This window comes from Triticum aestivum, chromosome 7D (genome assembly GCF_018294505.1).
Source record: "Triticum aestivum cultivar Chinese Spring chromosome 7D, IWGSC CS RefSeq v2.1, whole genome shotgun sequence".
NCBI lineage: Eukaryota > Viridiplantae > Streptophyta > Magnoliopsida > Poales > Poaceae > Triticum > Triticum aestivum.
Window position 1 is genome coordinate 360,341,913 of NC_057814.1, and position 14,037 is coordinate 360,355,949.

The 14,037-nt window shown below is 42.1% G+C and overlaps 1 pseudogene; it reads left to right on the top strand.

Moving 5' to 3' along the window:
* The first annotated feature begins 11,214 nt into the window (after positions 1–11,214).
* Positions 11,215–13,071, top strand: LOC123171103 (uncharacterized; annotated as a pseudogene).
* The last annotated feature ends 966 nt before the right edge of the window (positions 13,072–14,037 follow it).

The following is a 14,037-nucleotide window of genomic DNA, read 5'->3' on the forward strand; positions in this document are numbered from 1 at the left end:
CTTCTCAAGTTCTTTTGCCAGATCATCTCTGTTGTCGCAAAGTCTATCGTGACGTCCTTTAATATTTCTGGAGTTGTGTTCCAAACTTCCGGGTTTCATCAACCTCGACATGAACCATGTCCTACTGTCCTTCAGTTCCTGACAAATCTCCGGTATCTCGAGGTTTTGCTCTTCCAGCTTGGCTACTTTCAGTTTCTGGGTTCTGAGTTCTTCACGAAACACTTCTTTGTCAAATACAGCTTCCTGCAGGTCCATCCTAAACTTCTTGATGTAATACTCCAGATCCTAGTGATACACTTGTCTAAAGTTAAAACTTCATCTTGCTGATAGGTGCTCCATCAGCCTTCTACCATCCAATCCCTCCATGCATATGCATGCTTAACACAGCACGGTGACAATAGCATAAGCGGGCGATACCATCATGGATAGCCCTGTTTCTGCTCTTGTCATTTCCATGAGCTATCTTTCCAAAGTTGATATCTCCTGCCTTAGGGTTTTCCCTGATAGAACTTTGAGTTTTTAACTCTCCATGCTCCGGTCTTTCTCCGATACACCCTGATCTCGGGTACTGACAACTTCCATAATCTGCCAAGTTCCATAAGGGTAACCTTCCTAGGTCACAAAAGAATCTAGGAATTCTTCAGGGCCTTCAAATTCCCCTAGTCTTCGGAGTCTTCAACCGTTGTAGGTTCCATTATTCAGATGCACGATAAAATCTCCTTCATTCCGTAGTGGTCGTGGTTGTTCGATATCTTGTACTTCTTGGAGTGGTCTCATCAGTCGAATCTTCGAGTGGTCCAAAGGGAAAAGGGGTATGGTCTCACTTAAAGGGAATGTTTGAATAAGCTCAGAAGAGAAAAGAGGTAAAAGATCTGTTCGAAAAAGAAGGTTTTAGAGAAAATCCTTCCTATGGGCTTGCCAGTTTCTAGGGTCACGTCCTACAGTCAACACCTGGCTCTGATACCATCTTGTAGCGACCCGACCTCAGACGGTCAAGTGTCTGTGCTTAAGTGTCATCCCTGGATCGGTATGCTGACACACAAAGTACTCGAGGATTTATAATGGAGGTAAATCACATGTATAAAGTAACGTAAATACTATTACCTCAATCCAAATAGCGGAAGTAACAAGGTTGTGGGGTTCCATCAACACCAACGGCAAAGTTGAGTGTAGAAATCGTAACCCTAACGTATCACTTACTCGTCGTAAGATCCTGCAACATGAGACGTTGCAGCCACAAAGGGTCAGTACATTGAATGTACTGGCAAATTCACACCATAGAGAAATGATGAACAAAGGCTATCCCTACATGCATATATGGCTGGTGGAAAAGCTCTATGGTTACAGTTTTGCAAAAAGCCAATTTTTCCCTACTGCAAAGGAATAAATTTTATTTAACTATCATGGTGGTTATTAAACATTGAGAATGGTTGACAGCATTCTCAATCCCAATTAAGTATCATCATTAACCCAACAAGATTAATTAAAGTAACATGATGATATCAATATGAATATCCAAAGACCAGAGACTCAAAATTGTCCATAACCGGGGACACGGCTAACCATGATTAGTTTGTACACTCTGCAGAGGTTTGTGCACTTTTCCCCACAAGACTCGATCTCCTCCGTTGGGATTCTCGCACTACATGGTGTTTGAGAAACGGATTACCGAGACACAGTCTTTCAGAAGCATTAACTCTAACCCCGGGTAGACAGTACCAACCTACATCCCCTACATCTGCTAGCCTACCACTGGAAGAGGTCATGCAACATACTCAACTATGCTAGAGCCCATAATAGTTTGTGGCTGCACACGGAAGTTTCTAGCATGAATAATCTTATGATCCCTTTGAGCCTGGGTGGCGAACCATAGGATGATCACACGGTATATCCCCGGGATCTCTTAGGACAACACTGGTATATCCCCAGGTGTCCGGGCAAGTCCACTAGTATATCCCCAGGGTGCCCCAACCAATCCACCCAGATGTGTATTAAAGTTGCCACATTAAGTTGAACCATTAAGTAAACAATCTCACATCTGTCATGGAATACACTCAAACCCAATCCACGTCTACGAGCATAGCATAGCAGTATAAGCATAACGTAATAGTAACTCCCAAGGTTTGAATGCAGGACAATAGGTTCCTACCTCATCAACTACTTCCCAATACCCACATGTTATCAATCCTACTCATGCAATGTTTGAGGGTGAAACTAATGCATAAAAACTGGGTATGGAAGGGATATGATCAAAGTGTGAACTTGCCTGCAATGTTGATGAAGATGATTCGCACTCAAAACTCTTGATAGTTCTACTCGTCACACTCCGGTCAATCTATCGTAAGCAAGCAATAGTAACCACACATAAGCAATCACTCAAAAGATCGGAAAGAACGAAGAAGACACTTCGGAAAACATCAAAACCAAGTAAATAACTCTTGCAACATAAAACAATTTCTAACAGTACCAAAATTATCTGAATTTGGCCTTATCAGAAAGTTTAGGTCAAGAGCTTCGGTTTGCAAAAAGAATCAACTCAGACGGAGCTACGAAACTCAAGTTACGATCAACCGAAGTTTGAATATAAATCTGAACAAATTTCGAAATTTGAAAATTTCAAAAAGTTGATGTGACAGGTTCACTAGATAGGTGAAAACAAAACAAAACTATAGGCGTTGGTTTCATCTAATTTGGATGAACGAGTAAAAAGTTATGGCTATTTGAAAAATCAGGGCCAAGCTGTTTTACGGAAGAAAAATAGTTACGGCTAAGGTCTATGTATAAATACGTAAACTAATTGATAATCTAATTATTCTATCATATTAGTCTAGAAATAATAAACTACGGAAGTATAAAAAGAGAAGAAAAAAAGTTACCTTTATAAGGCATAGAAAAGATGACTTCGGAGAGAGGAGACAATTCTCAAAAGTCGCGCTGGAGAGGAGAAAAATATTTTTCTTTAAGGAATCTAGTCAAACCAAAATATTGATTTAACCCGAGTCGGATGATTTTTGGAGGCTCCATGGGTCTATATTTATAGGTGGAAAAGAGGTTTAGGAGTCAAAGGCTAGGCAATGTGGGACTAAACGTAGACGAAAAGAAAAAAAAGGAGGCGCCTCGCATGGGCCTAAAGGCCTTAGGCGGTTCGGCCGGCCACCGGCAATGCAGTTTTTTTTGAGCAATTGAAAAGAAAGAAAAGAAAAGAAAACTATCAAAAAAATATGGGGAGGAATAGGGCCGGCTGGGCCTGGCCCATGTAGGAGAGAAGAAAAAAATAAAATGATGGGGCGCCCGATGCCACTATGCAGTGCACGTGAGCGACAAATAATTATGGGCCGCACGTATAGTTTTATTTTAAATAGAAACAGAAAGGAAAACTGCATAAATAAAAATAAAATAAATATTTATATAGGCATATAATATATCAAAATTTTCAGAAAAAGATTTTCTACAACATGAATATTTTTCTAGCGTCAAATAAAATCCACACAATTTCAAATAATTCAAAGAGTGCTACTGCCCAACTAAAATCGAATAAAAAATCATTTTAAAATACAAAAATAATTTCAAATTTATTTATCTCCAATTTTTTGATGTAGGGAATCATGTTACCCTATTTTCCATATATTTTATTTTTGGAGAAAAATAATTTGAATAAAAATCAAATAACTCCAAATTGAGAATAATTTCAAAAGGATTTTAAATTTGATCCTTTTAAACTTCCAACTCATATTTCATATGTTTTGAATAGTCATTTTATCTTCTCTCATGAAAATCATTGAGTTGCATGAAGTTTCAGAATTGGAAATATTTTCAAATGAAATTTAAATATTTTCAACACCCCTTGTCATTTAAATAAATGGAAGAAGTCATGTCATCTTCTCTCTAGGGTTTTGGTGAAAGGAATTTGAATTTACGGAGATCATAAAAGCAAAAATGAAAGTTTGGGAAAGTCCTTTTATTCCCTCTCATTTAACTTTGAAAAGTTTTGAATTTCACTCACTTTCAGTCAATCAATCACACAACAACCAAACAATCAATCAAATCTATCTATTTATTCTAACATTCCAAAATTTAGAATTTTGGGATGTTACAGGTACCGAGGCATCAGGCAAAGATTTCCATATTAGTGCAACGAGATGAAGACCAGCAGGACGGCAGGACGGAGGTCACCATGGAGCCCAAGACAGCGTCATCACTAGAGCCTTTTGCAGGCGAAGACCGCTTTTGTCAGGATAAACTGTACAAGCTGTCCCCTTTCAAATTGGCCGCCGTTGTTGGCTCCCTTCCCGCTCAATATTTGGGGAGAGGACCAGGGCCCATATAAGTAGAACTAGCCACCACAGTAGAGGGCATGGGATAGCTCATTGAGAAGCACCACACCCACAAGCTCGCAAGCACAAGAGCACCTCAACCTTAGGAGGCTACGCTTCCCCTTGTATTTTTCATCATCAGCCCAAGAGGCAATCCATCCACCACCACACTGGAGTAGGGTATTACACCACAACGGTGGCCCGAACCAGTATAAATCTTGTGTCTTTGTGTTGCGAGTTCGTCGAGTTTGTCCGCGAGATCTTAGCGAGCTAGGGCGTAGATCAGTAGAGAGGAAATCTTTGCAAGCACCCCAGTGTTCGAACCTTGAGGGTTTTGCCGGAACCTGTGATCCGACACTTTGGCCATGTTATTTTGAGAAGACATAATTGCTTAGTTAGTATGCTTGAAGTATTATTACTTTTATGTCAATATTAAACTTTTATCTTGAATCTTTCGGATCTGAATATTCATACCACAATTAAGAGGGTTACATTGAAAATTATGCCAAGTAGCATTCCACATAAAAAAATTGTGTTTTCATCATTTACCTACTCGAGGACGAGCAGGAATTAAGCTTGGGGATGCTTCATACGTCTCCAACGTATCTACAATTTTTTATTGTTCCATGCTATATTATATTCTGTTTTAGATGTTTATTGGGCTTTATTATACACTTTTATATTATTTTTGGGACTAACCTATTAACTGGAGGCCCAGCCCAAATTGCTGTTTTTTTTGCCTATTTCAGTGTTTCGAAGGAAAAGGATATCAAACGGAGTCCAAACGGAATGAAACCTTCGGGAACGTGATTTTCGGAACAAACGTGATCCAGAGGACTTGGAGTCTACGTAAAGTAATCAACGAGGAAGGCACGAGGCACGGGGGCGCGCCTATCCCCCAGGCGCGCCCTCCACCCTCGTGGGCCCCTCGTTGCTCCACCGACGTACTTCTTCCTCCTATATATACCTATGTACCCTGGAAACATCATATACGGAGCCAAAACACTATTTCCACCGCCGCAACCTTCCATACCCATGAGATCCCATCTTGGGGCCTTTTCCAGCGCTACGCCCGAGGGGGCATTGATCACGGAGGGCTTCTACATCAACACCATAGCCTCTCCGATGATGTGTGAATAGTTTACCTCAGACCTTCGGGTCCATAGTGCTAGATGGCTTCTTCTCTCTCTATGGATCTCAATACAAAGTTCTCCTCGATTATCTTGGAGATCTATTTGATGTAACTCTTCTTTTGCGGTGTGTTTGTCGAGATCCGATGAATTGTGGGTTTATGATCAAGTTTATCTATGAACAATATTTGAATCTCCTCTAAATTCTTTTATGTATGATTGGTTATCTTTGCAAGTCTCTTCGAATTATTAGTTTGGTTTGGCCTACTAGATTGATCTTTCTTGCAATGGGAGAAGTGCTTAGCTTTGGGTTCAATCTTGCGGTGCTCGATCCCAGTGACAGAAAGGGAAACGACACGTATTGTATTGTTGCCATCGAGGATAAAAAGATGGGGTTTATATCATATTGCATGAGTTTATCCCTCTACATCATGTCATCTTACTTAAAGCATTACTCTGTATAGCACCTCTCAAGACAGTAGACAACCGCCTTTGGTCTACTTGTATGCTGGATAGTGGTCGATGTGTCGAGTAATAGTAGTAGATGCAGAATCATTTTGGTCTACTTGTCACGGACGTGATGCCTATATACATGATCGTACCTAGATATTCTCATAACTATGCTCAATTCTATCAATTGCTCGACAGTAATTCGTTCACCCACCGTAATACTTATGCTATCTTAAGAGAAGCCACTAGTGAAACCTATGGCCCCCGGGTCTATTTTCCATCATATTAATCTTCCAAAAACTAGCTATTTCTGGCGCCGTTTATTTTGCTTTCTTTACTTTTAGTCTTTATCATAAAAATACCAAAAATATTATCTTATCATCTCTATGAGATCTCACTCTCGTAAGTGACCGTGCAGGGATTGACAACCCCTTTATCACATTGGTTGCGAGGTTCTTATTTGTTTGCGTAGGTGCATGGGACTCGAGCGTGGTCTCCTACTGGATTGATACCTTGGTTCTCAAAAATTGAGGGAAATACTTACGCTACTTTACTGCATCACCCTTTCCTCTTCAAGGGAAAACCAATGCAGTGCTCAAGAGGTAGCAGTGCGCTATTCCGAACACCCCCGTAGCATCTACATGGGGGTCGAAGCCGACGACTGGCAAACTCTCAAGATTATAAAAAGGCCGCACAGGAGGAAAATAATTTCATATAAAAGCATGCATATATACAGGCCTTGGTTCATAACACATAGTCTGGATAAATATATTACAATCACTCAAACATGATACCCTTTGAGCATTGGCCCTCTACTAATCGGGCACCCTCCAGGACGTCGTTAAAGTACCTCTCTGGCTTGGGGTGGTCCTCGCCTTCGGGTAGGCCCTCGGTCGCCACGACGGTGACCTTCATCTTCGCCCAGTGCATCATGACACGGGCAAAGGCCATCCGCGCACCCTCTATGCACGCCGAGCGCTTTACAGCCTCAACCCGGGGCAGCGCGTCGACGAGCCGCTTCACCAGGCCGAAGTAGCTGCTAGGAATAACATTGACTTCAGCCTCCCCCAAGCTAGAGCGATACTTTCTCCTTCACGAGGCCAATAATTATATATAACATTCCAATCACGATGAACTAGATGCATAGAATAAATTTTTTGCTCGAACTCCAATTTCAAACGGTTCCAATTCCAAGATCCAATATCATCACAGAGCCTATACCATGCCAATGCTTTTCCCTTCAAAGTAAAGGGAAAACATTTTTCGTAACTTCATCCCCGGGTAAACCTGCAAGCTTGAACAATCCACAAATTTGTTCTACATATATCAAGTGCATATCAGGATGTTTGGTTCCATCTCCTGCATAAATTAGCTAGTAGTTGTTCTATCATACCTGAAGGAATTTCGTATTCAATATTTTCAATAGGTGTTGTAGGTTGAGGGGTAGCTAATTTTGGTTCCGGTCGAGGTGAAGATACCCCGAGCAAACCCCTCAAAGGATTGTTTTCCATAGTAACAAGTGACAATAAATTTCAGCACACTATATAAATGTTTCCTTACCAAATTCCACTTACCAAAGGCGCTTCACTCCCCGGCAATGGCACCAGAAAATAGCCTTGACGACCCACAAGTATAGGGGATCAATTGTAGATTTTTCGATAAGTAAGATTGTCGAACCCAACGAGGAGCAGAAGGAAATGACAAGTGGTTTTCAGCTAGGTAATGTCTGCAAGTGCTGAAATTGTAAGTAGCAGAGTAGTTTGATAGCAAGATAATTTGTAAGAAGCAAGTAAGGATAGTAGCAACAAAAGTGCAGCAAGGTAGCCCAATCCTTTTGAGGCAAAGGACAGGCAAAAACGGTCTCTTATGATAAGCAAAGCGTTCTTGAGGGTACACGGGATTTTCATCTAGTCACTTTCATCATGTTGGTTTGATTTGTGTTCGCTACTTTGATAATTTGTTATGTGGGTGGACCGGTGTTTAGGTGCTGTTCTTACTTGAACAAACCTCCTACTTATGATTAACCCTCCCTCAAGCATCCGCAACTACGAGAAAAGTATTGAGAATAAATTCTAACCATAGCATTAAACTTTTGGATCGAATCGGTCCCTTACGGAGTAGCGCATAAACTGGGGTTTAGGCTTCTGTCACTCTCGCAACCCTTCACCTAATTGCTACTCCACAGTGCATTCCCTTAGGCCCAAATATGGTGAAGTGTCATGTAGTCGATGTTCACATGACACCACTAAGGGAATCACAACATACATACTATCAAAATATCGAACACATATCAAGTTCACATGATTACTTGCAACATGATTTCTCCCATGACCTCAAGAACAAAATTAACTACTCACAAATGATAATCATGCTCAAGATCAGAGGGGTATTAAATAGCATATTGGATCTGAACATATAATCTTCCACCAAATAAATCATATAGTAATCAACTACAAGATGTAATCAACACTACTAGTCACCCACAAGCACCAATCTATAGTTCCGGTAACAAGATTGAACACAAGAGATGAACTAGGGTTTGAGATGAGATGGTGTTTTTGAAGATATTGATGGAGATTGCCCTCCCCAAGATGGGAGAGTTGTTGGTGATGAGGATGACGATGATTTCCCCCTCCGGGAGGGAAGTTCCCACGGCGGAATCGCTCCACAGGAGGGCAAAAGTGCTCCTACCCAAGTTCCGCCTCGAGACGGCAGCGCTCCGTCCCGAAAGTCCTCTCCTTATTTTTTCTAGGTCAAAATGACCTATATACTAGAAGATGGGCACTTGAGATGGGCCTGGGTGAGCACAACCCACCAGGGCACGCCTGGGCTCCCTGGCGCGCCCAGGTGCGTTGTGCCCACCTGCTGGGCCCCCTCTGGTGGTTATTTGCTCCAATGTTCATCATATATTTGATAAAAAATCTCTGTGAAGTTTCAGCTTGTTTGGAGTTGTGCAGAATAGGTGGCCTGACGTAGCTTTTCCAGGTCCAGATTTCCAGCTGCCGGAATTCTCCCTCTTTGTGTGTACCTTGTAAATTATCAGAGAAAAGGCATTAGAATTACTCCAAAAAGCATTATTATGCATAAAAACATCATAAATAACAGTAAGGAAACATGATGCAAAATGGACGTATCATGGTCCACACATCTGAGCAGCCAAGCAGTAAAATACTAAATCTTTATGGCACGAAGGAACTGGGCATTGGAGCAACTAGGTGCTCCGGAGTCCGGGTCCCTGATTTTTCCACTGCATCGGCTCGCCAGTGCAGGGCACCGGTGCGAAATGTAGCAACAGTTGTCTTTACACCGGTTTTGGCATACATAGTGGATGGCCTTTGTGCTATTAGTTATATGTTACTAAATTTGCGCATGTACACACCTGTTAGTATCAATTTGTTGTCATCCAAACATTGTCGCTATGTTGTTGAAGTTATATTTAGCTTCCTCATAAAATGTTCTGTTTGTTATTTATAGTACATGAGTAAGAACTTGTAGCGTTGTTGTAGTTAATTATAGCTTCTGATGTTTCAGAATTTGGTTGTTGTCTCAGTAGCAATTAATTCATTTGCACATTGATCTTTTTGAGAAGATATATCATAATTAACCTGTTTCTTCAGTTTTTCAAAATAAGTATTGGTGATTTTCTATGTTGCTATAAACCCATTTCCCCTACAATTGTTACTGATCTAGTTTTAAGTATTATACGATGAACGGAAGTGTTCTTACCTGGAGTGGGTTCATCAAGAGTGGCCACAGTCTTTGAAGATGTGCCTAGCAAAGCTCTGGAGCATGTATGAGGAAGAGAACAGAGGTGGGCTTAGAGAAAGTGTTGTCAACACTGAAGAATATTTGAAGATGCGGGATAAAAAGAGGAAGGTGGAGAATGAGCTAAGATTTTTTAAATCAGACTTTGCTAAGATGGTGTTGGCGAAGGAGGAGGCACTTTCCCAGTTGGCCAGTGCAAAACAGGTTCTTACTCAACTGGAAGCAAAGGTGGATAAGACGAGCCTGGATGATCTCGATTAGGGAAATGAATATGTTGTTCTAATATTGTTCTTATGATGCTGAACTAGCTATATTTTGTACTGTGCTGTTTTCACGTAGCTATCATACTGTGATGTTAAAATATATTTACGTGCCTGATATGAAATTAGCAAACAGCTGTTCGATATGAAATGTGAATTTGCGTAATACTGGAATTATTAATTGTAAACTAATAAACCTGCTAAATGGGTCATGGAACTTTGCAAACGGTTCTAGCAGTAAAAGTGCTTGTGATGGATAGCCCAATACCATACAGTTTTCTTCATCAAATCGTGTGTGACGGAGTTGAATAAAAGCAAACGGTTAACCGAGGCAGAGTGTGTGTGATAGTTACACCTATCACACAAGAGCCTATACATAAAACTGTGTGGGATGTATATACGAACGGAAATGTTTTCCCTGGATTGACTGTGTGGGATGTACATATGAACGGAAAGGTTTTCTCTGGATTGACTATGTGGGATGTACATAATAAAGGAAACTTATTCCTTGGATTGACTATGTGGAATGTACATAACAAATGGAAACGTTTGTTTGGGAATGACTGTGTGGGATGTACTTACGACCGGAACCGATTGGGCCTGTATAATCATATTTGATCGCTCGCCCATCGCACACGACCTCATTTTGCCGAGCATGTGTGCCAGGAGGGCCTATCCCCGACGGTTTCTGGGTCGTGTGGGAAGGACCCTCCTATCGCAGTCACTCACTAGGCAACGGTTCAGAACGCCATCGCGGAAACGGGTTAAAAACCGTTTGTATAGCACCTCGTTGTACCAGTGATTTGTTCTTTCTGTGCAGGTACCGTTTACATAGTGTTGCTTGGTTCTCCTAATGGATTGATACCTTGGTTTCACAACTGCGGGAAATACCTAGCTTAGCTGTGTTGCATCATCCCTTCCTCTTTTGGGAAATACCGACGCAGTTTCAAGCGACATCAAAGGAATGTCTGGCTCCGTTGCTGGGGAGGATCAAGTCAAGATAGTCTCCCATCAACTTGCCAATTTCTAGCGCTGTTGCCAAGGAGACATCATCAACATCTATCAGGTTCCTAATCACAAATGTCATCTCCTTGCAATTTACATTATTTTCCATTTGCCTCTCGTTTTCATCTCCCCCACTTCACAAAAAATTGCCTTTTTATTCGCCCTCTTTTTCGTTCACCGTTTCCTCGTCAGATCTATCTCCAACACTGTGCCAAGGAAAGGTGGAAGTCTTCTATGGCTGGATAAATACTGAACCTGATAGCTGCTACTGTTGACGAATATCAGGGAATCATGATAGATCTTCAGGAGCACCGTAAACCAACTGACACAGAAGCAAATGTCAAACTTGGTGTTAATAAGATGCATAGCCTGAAGCCAGGCAAATATACCCACAAATCATCAGGCAATGTTTGGGTTAAGTGCAGAATGGGAGATGGCCAATCATTTACTGGCAGTAAGATTGCATTGAAGGGTGATAGCTCTGTGGAAGTACCATATACCAGCCTGACAAACGTGTTTGCTTCACCACCAAATTATTCGGGAAAGATGAAGCTTTAGTTTTTTTCCAATAGATGAGGCGATTCAGAAGGTTCTACAGCAGGAGAAACATAATCCTTTTGAGTTTCCAAGTAAATTTGCCAGTCAACCCATTGAGAGTAACACAGAACAGACCGTGGTAGATAACGAAAGCAAAGTGACACCATTTTCATGGATTGACTGCATATCCAATATCATTTTTTGGATCACTGTTATTGCAAGCTCTGCCCTCTCAAGACAGTAGACAACTGCCTTTGCAGCTCAATTTTCCAGCAGCAGATTCCTACCACGTGTGATTCACTCGATGTTGCTATTGCTTCCTTGATTGCTCGCTAGCAAATAGGTAACCAGCCAAAGGTGTCAAATCCATCCCCTTGGGAAGCAGATGAAACCTATCATGCATTTCTCCTTCCCGGAATCAAAATTTAGCCAGGATGTCCTCTTGTGGCCCTGGCAATAGTAGTGCTATTACCTCAACTATCCTTAGTTCAATTGTTGAATCTGGTACAGATGGCGACCAATGCTCTACCAATGGCAGGAAAGAGGAACCAAGGCCCCCTCAGATACCACCAGGCTTGGGCAATAATGATAAGGGGAAGCCTTATGTGTCATCAATGCCTAAATACACTACTGATGGGGCACTTTATGATGCTAGGTTATTGAATTGATCTCACAGTTGAGGGCTAAGTAGCTTGCTAGCAAATAGCTTGGATGCGTTCCCGAAGTTCTGTGTTTTGTAAGGCTCAACAATTTTACACGGAAGACTTGAAGTTACAAATCCTGCCCCAACTAAAAAAAGGAGGATCTTTGGCAGCATCTGGCAGGGTCCTCGAGGGGCTCAACACAAATATCCTTTCTATAGATATAAGGATCAAATGAAATTCAGCAACATTACTGAAAGGTGATTACGGATGCTATATGTGGATCATCTATCGTCTGAACAAAAAAGGTGAAATCCATCCTACCAATTTTTATTGATACATTTTTTAGTCTTTTGAGAACAATTACTCTCGTCTATGATATCTTTTATACAGGACAATTATTCATTATAAAAGTGGTGACATGCCACAGATACGGACCGTGTGCCAGCATCATCATGCACCAGCATCCGCCCAAGCCACACTGCCCGACTGGCAGGCGCACAGGCCACCATCCTGCGGTTTGGCGTCTGTCTGTAAGCACTACCTGATGATCGGACGTGCGCATGCCACCGCCCCTGCAGCTCGATCTACATCAGCTCGCCGGGACCGCGCCCACGGTCGACTCGCCCTCCACGCCGCCCTACAACGCCGCGGCCGACTCATCCGTCCGCATCCGCGGTCAACTTATCCATCCGCGCTCGCGGCCGACTCATCTATCTGTGCCCGCGAACGACTCGCCCGCGTCCGCGCCGCCTCCAATGCTACAGCCGTCTCTACCGTCCGCTCTGGCGGCCCAGTCTATTCCAACAACTTTGGAGAAAATCATAATATATTATCAACCTCCGCCTGCACCAGATGGCTTAATGGACAGGCGCACAAGTCGCGCCACTGCGGTTTGGTTAACTTCAACAACCAGCCGGGACGAACCATCGGCCGGGTTACTGAACAACTCATACGGGACCATTTATAACCCTCCACGGTCAACTTCAACCTTCGCTAGATTCACATCGCATTATCAACGCTAAGGATATAAAATGAGTGTCGCGAAGATCATCAACTCGCCACTTCGCCTCTAGCTTCAACACATTCCAGCGTTCCACTGACAACTATATGTCGGCTTATGCCACGACCAAGTTTGAAGAATCTCAAGCCGACTCCTTGAATTGTAATATTATGTCATGATTGTTTTGACAAGGTTTTGTCATTTGAGATAATTTATTATTGCTCGCTAGTTGATTATGTCATTGATATAAGTTAATATAATATTTAAGAGTTATTGTTGACATGGTTAGTTATGATCTTTGCTGAAAATCTGGGTGCTACTTAAGCTTATTTATGTAAACAAGAGCAAAAGAGTTCGTAAATGTTTTTCTTTTTCACTTTCAGTTTATCAACTGAATTTCTTGAGGACAAGCAAAGGTTTAAGCTTGGGGGAGTTGATACGTCTCCGTCGTATCTACTTTTCCTAACGCTTTTCCTCTTGTTTTGGACTCTAATTTGCATGATTTGAATGACACTAACCCGGAGGACACTGTTTTCAGCAAAACTACCATGGTGTTGTTTCTGTGCAGAAATAAAAGCTCTCGGAATGGAACGAAACTTTTTGGAGATTTATTTCAGAATAAAAGAAAATTACTGGAGCCAAGAACCACCGAAGGGGGGGCTGGGTGAGCACAACCCAGCAGCCCCCCCCCCCCTCCAGGCACGCCCAGGTGGGTTGTGCCCACCTAGTGGCCCGCAGACCCTATCTTCGACTCCTTAAATACCTATATTTGGAGAGAGAAAATCAGGGAGGAAGAATTATCTCATTCCATAATACGGAACCGTCGCCACCACCTGTTCTTCATCGGGAGGCCAGATCTGGAGTCCATTCAGGGCTCGGGAGAGGGGGTCTTTGATCTTCATCATCAACAACCCTCCTTCATCGCCAATTCCA